Below are 14,283 nucleotides of genomic sequence, written 5' to 3' on the forward strand. Positions count from 1 at the left end.
AGTTCCCTGGTGACCTATCAGGTTAAGGATCTGGCTTTGTCACTGCTGGGGCTTGGGTCACTGCCATGGTGTGGGTTTGATCCTCGGCTCAGGAACGTCAGCATGCTGTGGGCGTGGCTTAAAAAAAAAAGTAGTTGTCTTTGTATTCAGTGTCCTCAAACTTTAGATACATATGAATTATCCAGAAAGCCTGGGAAGCGTCCCCAGGGATGGGCGTTTTTCACAGGTGCCCCCAGGTGAGGCTGTGCTCGTGGTCCAGAAACCACAGGTTAAGAAGCAGTAACTTTTGTTCTCCTTTCTGTTAGCCTCCTGGTGGTGTGGAAGGGGCACCAGCTTAAGGCGATGAGACTCTATCCTGTTTTGCACAGGCCCCCATGGAAATGGACTGAGCCTCATTGAGTCAAATAGCACCGTCCAGGCTTTGACATCCTGCCCCTTCCCTGTGAAGAAGCGCCACCTCTTCCTCCAGCCAGTGTCCCTTTGTTTCTCGGGCCAGTCTGTGGAAATGCATTCTACCTGCAAAAGTGTTCCGAAGGAAAATGATGCGTTTTTGTTTGATTTTTTTTTTACCGTTAAATATGCATGCCTCCCTTATTCACATATGAGAGCAGGCTTTCAGCGCCCCCCTAAGTGTAGGGGGGCTTTCTTCCCGGGAAGAAGAGACATTTGTAAATTGGTTCATTTTGTTCAGAGGTAGAGCCAAAGGGCTTTGAGGTCGTCGCCTCTCCTCTCCTCTCCTCCCTCAAGCCCGCCCCCGGCCTCCTCGTTATTCCTCCCACGGGGCAGGCCCCTCCCCCTCTAGGGCCAGCTGTGTTCTCGGTTTGGGGTGCTCTCCTCCTAGGTACCCCGTGACGTCTCTTCTGGAATTCCGTCTCCTCCCAACCTCCGCCTCTGTGCTCTTCATCATCGCAACAGCATCTGGATATGTGTGTGTCCTCTTTTCCGTGGCACCTGTTTCCGTGTGACATGCTATTTAATCTATTTAAACATCTCCTTGTTATTTTCCGTTACTTGCTAAATATATTAGAAACTCCACAAAGGTTGGAATTTTATTTTTAGGCTAATGCAGACCAGGCAGCTCGGGCCGTGTCTGGGACGTAGTAACGACTTCATCAGTTATGCGGGATGAGAGCATAAATGTCCAGTTACTTAGGGTCGTCTTTTCACGAGTATTTGCGTCACCGTCTAAGACAGGCTGGAGGAGGCCACACTCAAGAAAAGTGGAAACCCATGTATTGTTTAGATTCACCTAAATTCGTATATGATTCAGAAAGTGTATTTGAATAGTAGGTATTCTAAGGGGAGCTTGGATTACACTACAAAGACTTTTAGCTGCTCAGCTGGCTATTTCAGACTCTTTCACATGAATATTGATTACGGTTGTAACTGCGGCTGACGACTCGGAGACACTAGCAAACAACAGGGAAATGGTCGGCTGTGTGAGAGCCATAATTAAAGTTCCCCAGGTTGCATTGGAAATATGGTTAGGGGAGTTCCTGTCCTGGCGCAGCAGAAACGAATCCGACCAGGAACCATGAGGTTGCGGGGTTCGATCCCTGGCCTTGCTCAGTGGGTTAAGGATCTGGTGTTGCCGTGAGCTGTGCTGTAGGTCGCAGACATGGCTCAGATCTGGTGTTGCTGTGACTGTGGTGTAGGCCGGCAGCTGCAGCTCCGATTAGATGCCCTAGCTGGGGAACCTCCATATGCCGCGGGTGTGGCCCTAAAAAGACAAAAGACAAAAAAAAAGAAAAAAAAAGGAAATATGGTTAGGGACTTAATGCTACCTTGGCGTTTTGTACACATTCTATTGGAAGTTATTTTGCCAAATTACAGGAATAGCTATTCTGATAAAGAATTTACGATACGGGATGTATGCTGTGCTTCACAAACATGATCTGCCTGTTTTCTTTGAAAGAAACTGCAGTGTTGGGAGTCACTTCTTGAAAACGGCAGAGACTCCAACGCCAATTTTTTTAAACAAAGACAAAGAAGGAAAAAGTTTATATCTTTTATGTTTATTCATGTATCTAGAAAATCAAGAGAAAAATGTATTGAATTGATTCCTCAAACATTGAAAATAACATAAAGTAAAAATATAATTTTAACTATGTGCACATTTAACAATGACATAAGCAGAGTAATTACCTAAATTTATACTTATATACTTATACTCAGTTTCTTTTACTTTTTTCCTTCTTTTTTGTTTTGCTTTTGAGGGCCTCACCTGTGGCATATGGAAGTTCCCAGGCTAATCAGAGGGGTGGAATCAGAGCCACATCTGTGACCTACGCCACAGGTCACAGCAACGCTGGATCCTTAACCCACTGAGTGAGGCCAGAGACTGCACCTTCATCCTCATGGATACGAGTGGGGTTCGTTGCAGCTTCGCCACAACAGGAGCTCCTCCATCAGTTTCTTCACCGTATCTGTCTTAACCCCGTGTTCCAGCTGGGGGATGGCTAATTTTGCCTGTCAGCTTGACTGGGTCACAGGTCCACTTGATTCAGCCTCACTCTGGGTGTGTCTGTCCAGCTGTTCTGGATGGGCTTCCCATTCGACTTGGCAGACTGTGTGAGGCGATTCCCTTCCCCGTAAGCAAGGGCCTCTTCCAGTCTGGAAGGCCTGACCCCACTGCCCTGCCTAGCTATGTGGAAGCTGGGTGTCTGTCTTCTTCTGCCCCTGACCTGAAGCCACGCCCCTGACCCGAGGCCACGCCCATGGGCTAAGCCACGCCCCTAGTGGGGCTGCTCAGCCTCCTTAATTGCTTGACTCGCTCTCTTTCTTGCTCTCCATTGTATGGGTCCTGTTTCCGTGGAGAATCCTGACTCACAAGATTTTTTTTTTTTTCAGAAGATTGTGTTTTTTTAATATGATCTCTTTATTTTTAATTTTTTATCATAAATTCCCTGTAATATTCTTCCAGGTTGCATTTTAAGGTTAATACATTTGAAATCTTTGACATCTTCAATTAATTTTTCTGTCTATTCTACAATATTTCGACATGAGAAAAATGTTTTCTCTGTAAATGTTAAGGTACCAGGTATATTCTGCAAAATAAAGAATGTTCTCAATTTTTTTATATCGAAATACATAAATATTTCAGGCCAAATATTGTCATAGTTATGATGTTTGACAAGAAATTTTATAAGACAAAACCTCAAATAAGTTTTTTCTATAGTTCTTTGAATGTTTTGCCAGCTATAGATACTGTAAAACCATAGACCTCAATTTTACCCAATTACAGTATATAACATAGATTTAACCAAGAATCATAGGAGTTTTATTATAAGATTCTTCCCTCAAACTGAGCAATTCCCGTGCACAATTATAAATTTTAAAATTAAATCTTGTGCAGTATTCGAGTTTTTCTTGTTTCATTTGTTCAGTTTTTTCCTTGCTGTCGTAAGGATACATTTTCTCATCTTATTTGCACATATTATGTTCATAACTGCAGTTTGTTAAAAATTCAAAAGCTGAAGTCTGTTGGCACTCGATTTGTTTAGTAATTTGATTAAATATTTTCAACTACTTTTGCACAAAATACAACCAGAATTTGGGATCGTTTATAAAAATATGCAATATCTTTATGAGATAAGAAGATTGACTTAATTAGCAGTTCTTCAGAAATGCAAACATTTTAGGCTTTCCCATCATGGCTCAGTGGAAACAAATCTGACTAGCATTCATGAGGACTTGGGTTCTATCCCTGGCCTGATTCAGTGGGTTAAGGATCTGGCTTTGCCATGAGCTGTGGTGTAGATTGCAGGTGCAACTCAGATCCTGCGTTGCTGTGGCTGTGGTGTAGGCCGGCTGTTGTAGCTCCGATTCAACCCCTAGCCTGGGAACCTCCATGTGCCATAAGTGGGGCCCTAAAAAAAAAAATTAAAAAAAAGTGCAAATATTTTAAAAACCCATTTGATGCTAGATGGCGAAGAGACAAAGCTTGTATTGCCATATTGTAGGGGGTTTTTGGTTCTTGTTTTGTTTTTTGTATTCAGCATCAGTGTCATCACATTTTGTTGTTTAGCTACTCTTGTGTGTGTAAGGGGGAGTGTGTGTGTATGTAGCTACAGCTTCTATATTCCTTGGAGGACTGTTCCAACTTATATAGACAGGATTTTAAATTATGTGTACGTCAAACTTAAACCTCATAAATCTGCTTCATAGGCTTCTTAATTTAGTGAGAACTAAGTTTTTACCATAATAATGTGTTTTATGAAATTTCTATTGTTATTATCCATCAAAACAATTGTGGCTGCAGTGTTTTACTTTTAAATTGATTTTACAGTGGCATTCAATAAGTTTAAATATTTCATCTTTAATGGAATGATCTTCCAAAGCTTCACTTTGATTTCATGAATTGTATGGGAAATTTTAACCATTATTTGAATGACCTGATTTTCTTTCTGAAGTATCCGATGACACGGCTAGGAAACTGGTATGACTTCTTCTGCTAATGAATTCAATATATTAATAGCTCTTGCTTCACTTTTTATTCACTAAAAATAAAATGTAAATTGAAAATAGACACAACTAACTTAAAACCACAATCCTTTGATCTAAATGAAAAGTCATGGCTCTTAGAGTGATTTGTAAACATACACATGCTGCCACTGCATTGGTTAAATTATATTCTTTTCTTTCTTTCTTTCTTTCTTTTTTTTTTTGGCCAGGTTGTAAAATAACTACTAACTTTGAAATAGATACTGATGCTTCCTCAGCAGATTTATATGTTCTGGTTTCCACATATTGATATAATTTATTGTCTCCAAAGTAAACAGTAACCACTGATAAGCACTATGAGAATATTAAGAATAAAATAAACATGGGAAGTGAAAAAAATCAGTACTTTCACTTTATTTAACATTCTTCTTGAGCTCATAGCTCTTGAAATACTGTATTTCAAAAATTGAAAAGCTTTATCGAAACTTGATAGTTACATGCCAATACCAAACAATAACCAATTCTCTGTACTGGGGATATTCAGCTTATGTATTACATGCTCTGTAGAAAACTGCGCAGTCTCATTTTCTGAATACCTTTTGTGTACATCTAAACCATAGTTCCCTCATTGTTCCCTGACCCCTGACTGGCAGCTTCGTGCCTTTATGCATCCTGCAGGCTGGGCTGGGGCTCCTGTACACCAGTGGCTGGCAGAGTAGTTACATCTTGTGGTTCTTCCAGCACCACCTGAGACCGCAAGTGCGCTGTCCCTAGCTGTGTGCTTGCAGCCTGCCCACAGAGCCCCTTGAAATAGAAGCCTTAGTTACGCTGCCTTTGGAGATAAGTGTGATGGAATATTTTTGGTCATTTTTCGTGTTTCACCACATGTTAACGTGCAGCCTCGGTTCACTACACACGTTACTCACACACTACAGACCAGACCATGCCAAGAACTGCCTTATTGCAAAGTGGAACCCTATCAAACCTATTCCAGCTCTTTTTAGGGACACAAAATAATCCAACCCAGTGAAACTTCAGATCAGCTGACATTCCTTGGGTCCCAGGAGAAACCAGGCTGTCTGGTCACCCTAGACACAGGGAACAGCCAGTACCCATTTAGGACATGCCAGTAGGTAGGGTTCAGCAGGCACGAGGCAGAAGGACGGGGTGGGGGTGGGGGACCACGGGAAGATGGACCTCTGTGAACCAGTTCGCAGAGAGCCTGTAGCCCATGGAGAATATGTCATGTTTTACTCTACAGAATCCAAGAAGGCTCTGGAAGACGTCGATGTGATTCATGTTGAAAAGGTCATCCAGCTGCTGTGCAGAGAACGGACTGCATAGGATATGAATGGAGGCAGGGAAACCAGCTGGGGTACCATCACTATGGTCAGATAGAAGGGGGGTGGGTTTGGGGACGGGGCTAAAATGTACAGATGTGGTGAGAAGTGGTCTCATTTGGGAACTATCGTAAGAATATGTCTGACAAGATGCACTGATGCACTGAGTGTGGGAGCGAGAGAAAGATACTAGTCACGTCAGCCTCTGGACGGATATTGGTGCCATGTGCAAAGAGAAGCATCATGGGAAGAGCGGCCCGACAGGGAACTAGGAGTTCAGGCCTGTTTGTAAAGTTAAGTTGACCTAACTATTAAGCATCAGCGTGTAAAGTTGAGGGGCTTTTTGGACGCGTGCATTGTGGACTGGTGGGGTGAGATGTATACACAGGATTAGGAGTATGGAGGAGGCATTCACAACCACAGGAGGAGACAGGGTGCTCAGAGAGGGTGTAGCTACAACAGACAGTCGCTGACTGGGACCCAGAGCACGCTCGTGGCCATTTGGTCATTAGATATACTGCCCCAAGAGTAACATTTTATGCAAAAAATGCTTTGTCCTAAGTGTTTCGAAATTAGCACATGCTTCTTTGAAAAAGAGCATCCACACACACAGGCACAACAAAACTCTTTTTGTTCCACATACTCTTCTTAAAGGTTACATTGTAGAAAATGAACCAATGATAAGAGGGATTAGGGTACTTGGGTTCTTTTTAAATTACCTTCTAAAATAAGTCACATTCTTTAATGCTCTCAACCATGCTTGGTGCAGTGTTGCAACCTAATAAAATAAGAGATGATTACCTCTCATTTTCTTCATTTATTTATAAGAAAAATACATTGATAATTAACTGTTATAAAACTCACAGTTCTGAATGGCTAATGAGATGAGAAAATGCCTGGAGATGCATTCTCCATTTGACTTGAAAATCTGACTATCACAAAAGCTATCTTTTCTATTTAAAGTCAAAATATGACTTTCCCTGAACAGACCAATCAGTAATTGCTTTGCATGAAAGGGATTCTGGCAATTTGTTAAGCACCTAAGAACAATTTACCAATGATGCCACAGGACAAGGTATGAGACCAAGGGCCTAAGGGACCAGCAATTAATTCAAAGAGACAGAGAGGTTTCTCAAGCCATTGACCATAGGAAAAGACGTGTTTAAAAAAGACAAGGTGAAGGACTTTGAAATGCAGGGTGGAGAAAGGAGCTATCGGATGGGAGGTTGGCTTACGGAAGTAGCTGGCCTCAAAGATTCTGAGTTGGAGCTCTGATGTTCTGGCTTAGCAAGGATACTTAAATTCCATCTCACTGGCATGGTCATCTTAAGAAGCCTCTCTAATCTGGGAGCGGCAAAGCCAATGAGTCAGCATGACCTTTTGAGATCTTATACCATCAGCATACTCAGTCCTGGATAAAAGCAAAAAAGATAAAAGAAGGAACAGACGAAGGAGAAGTTTGTTTGTTTGTTTGGTCTTTTTAGGGCCACACCTGTGGCATAGGGAGGTTCCCTGGCTAGGGGTCCAGTTGAAGCTGCAGCCTCTGGCCTACGCCAGAGCCACAGCAACTCGGGATCCCAGCTGTGTCTGTGACCTACACCACAGCTCACGGCAACAGCAGATCCTTAACCCACTGAGCAAGGCCAGGGATAGCTGAACCCTCATCCTCGTGGATGTTAGTCGGGTTCGGAACCTGCTGAACCACAACGGGAAGAGTCTTCTTAAAGTCTATCCCACAGTAATGCGCGTTGTGATGAAGAGAACACACCAAAATTTACCAACGACTTTTAACACCTGATCTCCTCTAATTTAATAAATCGGTGGGGTAGGCAGGTTACGTCTAATTACCTTCGGGATGTCCAGTGTGCAGATCAGGAAGATGAGCTTTGGAGAGGTTGGAAATTGCCAAGGTCACACAGGTCGTGGGGGGTGCGTGGTCTGCCCTCTGCTCTGTCTGGCTTCACAATGCCACACTTCAGTGCCATATGGGGTAACGCGACAGGTCCCAGCCAGAGAGGTTTGCAGCTGCTGGTGAGCCACACTAAGACGTGATGCCCCGAGCATCTGGGCGCGGTCTCTCTTTAAGCCTTTCTGTGCCTGGTATTCTTAAGAGGAGGGGCCCCAATAGCAGACTTGACTTTTCTTTAACGTGACGTTTGAATGATCCAGAGTGGGTCCACATTGCATTTGATTGATGACTATCATTAATTATCTCAAATGAATTCTTCTCTCAAAATCAGTTCAATGTATTTGGATAAAACATGGCCCAACTACTATAATCCAAGTCCCAAAGCGTGAGAAGCATGGCTGACCTGTGAAGACCCTGCAGGATCCCGCCTTCTGTGTCATGTCTGGAACACATTCCCAAGAGTCAGGACTTTGGATTCACGATGCTCAGAGTGCTTGTTGTACTCCCCAGGGTAGCCCATTTTCCTTTGAAAATTCCTATAGTCCCCCGTTGTTTCTCCTTCTTAAGACAGTTCTCCCTTAGTCCTCATTGCACCAGAGCTGGGCATTCTGTCAGTTTCTGCTTCTCCTGGGAACTAAAATCAGGCAACAGCACAAAAGCCATGGGCAGTCTCCACCTAGAGGAATGAGACACGAAACTGAATCACAGCTACACATCCTTGTATTATTACTACTGCGAGCTGCTTTCCTGAGTCACCTGCTGAGAATGAACAACATAACAAGGTTGTAGTGATAGTCAAAGTTCAGTTGCCGTGAATCGCTAATTTCTAAATAATATATACCATACAGTTTTTTGATTTATCAACTTTAGATTGTGTCTATTTATGCCAAACTATAACACGTTAGTATTTCGATGCACTTTTACCTCTCAGCTTGATCCGTTATGTTATCTGCACTTTAGCGGCTACATTTATAACTAATATGTATCCTGGCCTCTGTTTATTCTTTATCCATCATTTTACAGAGTATCTACTGATGCCTCACTACATAAGCCAGGAAATTAGTGAGCCTCGCTTTTCGCATCTCTTTCCTCCTTCATTCCCATCCACCCTGCTTCATGGTATCTTACGTAATCAGTAATTATATAATTGTCTGCTTTGCTTTGTCTGTACGTTGACACTAAAAAATGAAAAGAAGTAGGAGTGCCCGTGGTGGCTCAGCACTAACAAACCCGACTAGGATCCGTGAGGATGTGGCTTTGATCCCTGGCCTCGCTCAGTGGGTTAAGGACCCGGCATCGCCGTGAGCTGTGGTGTAGGTCGCAGATGCGGCTTGGATTCTATGTGGCTGTGGCTGTGGCTGTGGTGTAGGCTGGCGGCTATAGCTCTGATGTGACCCCGGGCCTGGGAACCTCCAGAGGCTGTGGGTGTGGCCCTAAAAAAAGAAAAGAAATAAGCATACATAATATCATTGTAATAGAAATATCATTCTCCACGGATCTAAGTGAAGTGATTGGAGCCACAGAGAAGGTTTCTGCCGCTTGAACGAGAGTCTGTTCTAAGCATCATCAGGAGCAAATGGATTCTTCCTTCTGAGCCATGCTTCCTTATGGTGTGTTCCTTATCAGGGCTCTGACTTTCACGGTGTCTGCTTCATCCCATAACTGCTAAAGGCCTTTCTTTTCCTCGTTGAGAAAGGGGAAAGTCAAATGAATTCATTTTGTCCGTTTTTGAATAGCGATTTGTAATGGAACTGGCCTTGCCTATTAAAGCCCTTCTCTGCGTGGAGCTCCCGCAGCCGGCTTCGCTTTTGGCTGCTCTGTGTGGCTGCTACGGGGCTTCAGTTCCATTTCTTACACTTTACAGGATTTCTGTTTTGTTTCGCTGGACTATATCCTCAAGTCTGCGTGAGATTCCAGTAGGATTGATACCTACCTGTGAGCTTTCACTCCTGATTAAAAACATGACGTAAATCTGACTTTCTGTCCTTTTAAAAATAATGTATTTCCTCCCCTTCCCCGGGACTTCTTAGGATTTCTTATTGCTCGTCAGCCCTGAATTTTCATCAAAATCTATTTAAGGCTTTGTTTCCATCTGCCTAATCAATTATGCCTTTGGCTCAGATAAGTCTGTAATTTATTGGATTCTATCTTCCATCTGAGGGAAAGACCCCACTGTTTTCCTCGGAGTTCTAATCAATTATTTTGGTCTGTTCTGGATCGACCGTTCAGGTCTTGGATATCGTCTCATGATTTCTATTCTCTTACCACTTAGTTCTGGGATGTTTTGCTCAGTTCTCTCTTCCAAATCACTCAGATTCATTCTCAACCATGTTTCTTCGTTACGGAATTCTTCCACTGATTTTTTAAATACTTTTAGAAATCTTATTTAATGTTTGAAAAATCTGGCTTCCTGATGGCTTCTCTTTTAGGGTGGTCTAATTTTACTCCGGGATGGAATACCTTCCTATCTCCCAAGATGCCAATTAGATATTCCTTTCCACTGCCTTCTGTTACTTACACCAGCTCTGCTTCCCCGGGGTTATTCGTTCTATTTGTTTACTGTGGGTAGCCCCTCTCTGATGCTGTTGGTTAGGTGGCTGTTAACGTGGGTGAATGGGGACCACGCCATTAGCGTGGACTGCTGGCAGGGTTCGTATTGTCACTCCTCTCCGGGATCTACCAAAGGACTCTTCCTCTTCCCGGAAAGGCTGACGGGGGCTGTGCTTGGGAAGGTCAGGCTTCCCCGGGGAGCGTGTGCGCAGGAAATAGGCAGGCAGGTCCGGCACTCCCAGCAGGGCCACTGAAAGGGAGCAGGAGCCTGTGCCAGCCTGGAGCTGGCTTTCCCCCACCCCCCACCTGCAACTGCACCCATGCTCTGGGCTTGGTACGCATTGAGAGGGACCTCCAGCTCAGGCCGCTTGCTTGAATTCCAGTTTCCCCGCGAGGACTCTTGTTTAGAACTCAGTTCCCAAGTGCTCCGTGAAGGTGGAGACAGATGATGCTTTGCACCCTGTGAGAGGTGGCAGGATGGGCAACCCTGGCCATTTCACAGACATTCCTGCATTTCATTGCCCTGAACACACACCGAAGCCTGCTCGCTGGTCTTCACGCCTGCCGCCTTCGGAAGCAGGTCTTTCTGAGCTTGGGGAGAATGTTTCCCATCTCATCAGACTGTAGTCAGTAGGAGATCAAAGATCAGCTCTTCTTCCCACCATGTATCCAAGCTGACAAGCGTCTGGTGTATGATTGACACTCAACAAATATTTATTGAATGAATGGACTAAAACAAATACATTAATTGACATTGAAATATTCTTTTTGATGTATTTTGTTATTTCAATGATTTTTCTGAAATGTGGATAGGTGTGCATGTCATTAGTTTAAAACCAATGGAATTTGTCATGTCACTAAAATGCTAATTGCAAACATTATGTACAAAGGTTATAATATAATATTATTAACATAAAAGAATCAAAACCCTTACTTTATCTACTGTGATACCACTTGTCAGATATTACTCAGTGTGTGTGTGTGTGTGTGTGTGTGTGTGTGTGTGTGTGTGTGTGCGCATAGGCAGGGCTTGAAAAAATATCACGTAAATGGGAGTTTAATTGAATCTGTTCAATTTCTGGGAATTTGGGTTCACGTTTTCTTCTTATTTCAATTTGTTGTAATATTATTTGTTCTATAATAAAAATATCAAATTAAATGCCAAAGGAAAGAGATGCCACAGTCTTCCTGGGTGATGTAACATGAAAAAGATGTTTCCCCCTGACATTAAGAAAAACCTTCTAATGTTTAATCTAAAAGCTTTTGTTGTCACTTGTTTAAGTTGCCCTCCCACCTGCAGCCTTTACAACTGGCCTTTGCCGTATTGACCCCACCACTCCTTCTGATAATTCAATATTCTCTGCTTAGGTCATCATTACACCTGTTCACTAAAGACATTTTAGATCAATGTTCCTACGTGCGGGGGTAAAATCTGAGGATACAAAGACACCTGCGGGTTTTAGGACCGTGGTCTAGGGATTGTGCCCTGGGATTCAGAGCGGTCCTTACAATCTTCCCTCGTCAGCAACGTGCTGACTTTTAAGAAACTCCCCTCAGCCTTCCCGGAGCCTTTCTCATAGATCTCAGTACCATTAACGAAAGCCTAACTTTTTAATTCCCGAGGAAAAGTGCAAAGCAAAGATAAGAAGAGCAGGGAAACGGAGGGAGAACTAAAGACAGCAGAAAGAAAAGGGAGAAATAAAAGCAATGAAAGAAGTTAGTGGAATGAGTCAGGGCGTCCGGGCAAATTGAGAGGAGCAGTATCTTCCTTGCGTTTGATCAAAGCGCTGAAAGCTCTCCGTTTTCCACACTTGCGTTTTCACCTTGCAAACTATGTGATCTCAGTTCATTTCCATCTTCTTAGGGATGCTTCTGCTTACTTTGTGCAGGCCTTCACTCGTTTCTATATATTGCTTTGTGTCATTTCTGTGGCCACCTATGTGCTACGTGAGGAAGACCGGTACCTTAGTTTTAAAGGAAGAGTAAAAGGTGGTTTTGATTGAGAGGATGAGGGGCTTTTCTAAATATGTTTGCCATTTTATCTCGCGAATTTTATGATGTCTATTTTGCCTCCGCGGACGTGTTATCTCTGACTTAACAAAGTTCTCCATCAATGAGGCTTCCAGAAAATTAAGCTATTGCAATAGACAAGGGATTGATGTGCTTTTAATGGAATTTCCTTATGGATTTATGCCTCTCCTGTAAGCTCAGGTGGTTAAATAGCCCCTCTGTCCGTTCAGCTCCAAATTCGTCCAAAGGAACGCCAGAAGTCTGGGAGGCATTGCTGACAACCGCCTCTCTCCCCACCCCGGTGGCCTGTACATCACAGGGCTCATGGATCCCATTTTCAAAGGGGTCTGGGTTCCTGCCGGCGGGCTCTGTTTCCACCGTCAGCATTCGGATACTTGATCATGTCGCACGTGGATCGCTCACACTGCTTCCTAAATTCACTCCCAGCTGTCTCCCTTGATCCTTTCCATCCCTTTTCCACGTAGCACTAGAAGAGGTGTTTTTACAAACGCGGAGTTCACCACTTGGCTCCTGGGCTTACATCTTTTCTTTCAGTGACCTCCCATTGTTCTCAAAACAAACCCCTAAATCTTTACCGGACTCTCCACGAAGTGGGGTCTCTGTTAATCTGCTCCTTTTTTTTGGGTGAGTAGAGCTCTTTCCTGCTTCAGGTATTTCGTATGCCCTCTTTCCTTCCATTTTTTCCTTGAATAAATGCTCTATGTGGTCCGGTTCTGCTTATCTGCCCTTCCTCAGAGAAGCGTTATCAGACGCTCTCCCCCTTCCATGGATCCCGCTGGTAAATATGTCATAATGAACCCTTTGGCTTGTTATTTGTTTCATGGCTGTTTCTCCCACAAAACCTCATGCCCCGTGAAGGTGCCGATGACTTTTGCTTGTTACTGTATTTTCGTCAACTTGAACAAGGCCCAACTTGAAGGAGTTGCTCCGGAGAATATGTGCTAAGTATATGGGTGGTGAGGGTTCTTGTCCTGGCAGAGGCAGCGAAAGGGCAATTAGCCCTGGTCTCTGAGCCGTAACTCAGTTCAGTCTAACAGAAACTCTTTGGCGTGGCTTTCCCCCCCCCCCCAGTTTTGACTCTTTATCCGGTCAGAACGGTGGTCATCCCGGCCACAAAAGGGTTTTTCTGAAACGAGAAGAAAGCTTGTGGTTCCGGAAACAACCTGGACAAGTCGACTTAGGCTTTCGGCATCAGAATAAGGAGAGATGATCCAATCCAACAAAGTAGCAGGTGCCTGTCCTTGTCTTCTAATTCCGAAGCCAGCGTGCACGGGTCGTGTGTAACACGCATTTGTCAGCGCGCTAACAGTGTTTGCAATTCTATCAGGTGACATGAGGAGGAAGCGCAGGATGGATGGAGTTGTTATATATTTGGTGTCTCGACTGTGCCAGAGCCTTTAAAGTCAGTTTAGTGGTCTATTAATGTGTCCATTATAAACCCAATTTCTTACCTTCGTCATTTTAAATCTCATCTGTCTAATAACTTAGTATATGTTATTAGCCCAAATTCAAACATTTTATACCAACTATAATTCTTAGTTGTTAAACCAGTTTTGACTTATTGCTGCCACATTAAAACCTTAATAGGTGGGATAATTGGCTCCATAACAGTTTGGAGTAACAGAGGCCAGGCACGAGGACTGTGCTGGGATCCCTAAATAGCTGTGAACGGGTCCCTTTGGCCTGCTACTGTACCTCCCCACCCCTGCTGATGTCACACTCCCCCAGGTCCCAGGGCTGGTCCTAACTGGATCCACACAGGAGCCCTTAAACCTGGCATGGCTCTAGGGCAACACCCTCCAGGGTTCCACAGCGAACTCTTTTCCCAGAAGCGTCCAGTCGGTGGTACAAAATGATGGGCTTTGTATGTTCTTGCTTCCGAGGGATAAGCCCGAGGCCGTCCTTAGGGGGAAACCGGTTCTCCAAGACTCTGCCGCCCTGTGGCATCTCGGACTCTCCTGTACGGTTTAACCTTGTGCATGAAAATCCACCCTCCCATCAGTGTGTCTC

This window comes from Phacochoerus africanus, chromosome 6 (assembly GCF_016906955.1).
Source record: "Phacochoerus africanus isolate WHEZ1 chromosome 6, ROS_Pafr_v1, whole genome shotgun sequence".
Lineage (NCBI taxonomy): Eukaryota > Metazoa > Chordata > Mammalia > Artiodactyla > Suidae > Phacochoerus > Phacochoerus africanus.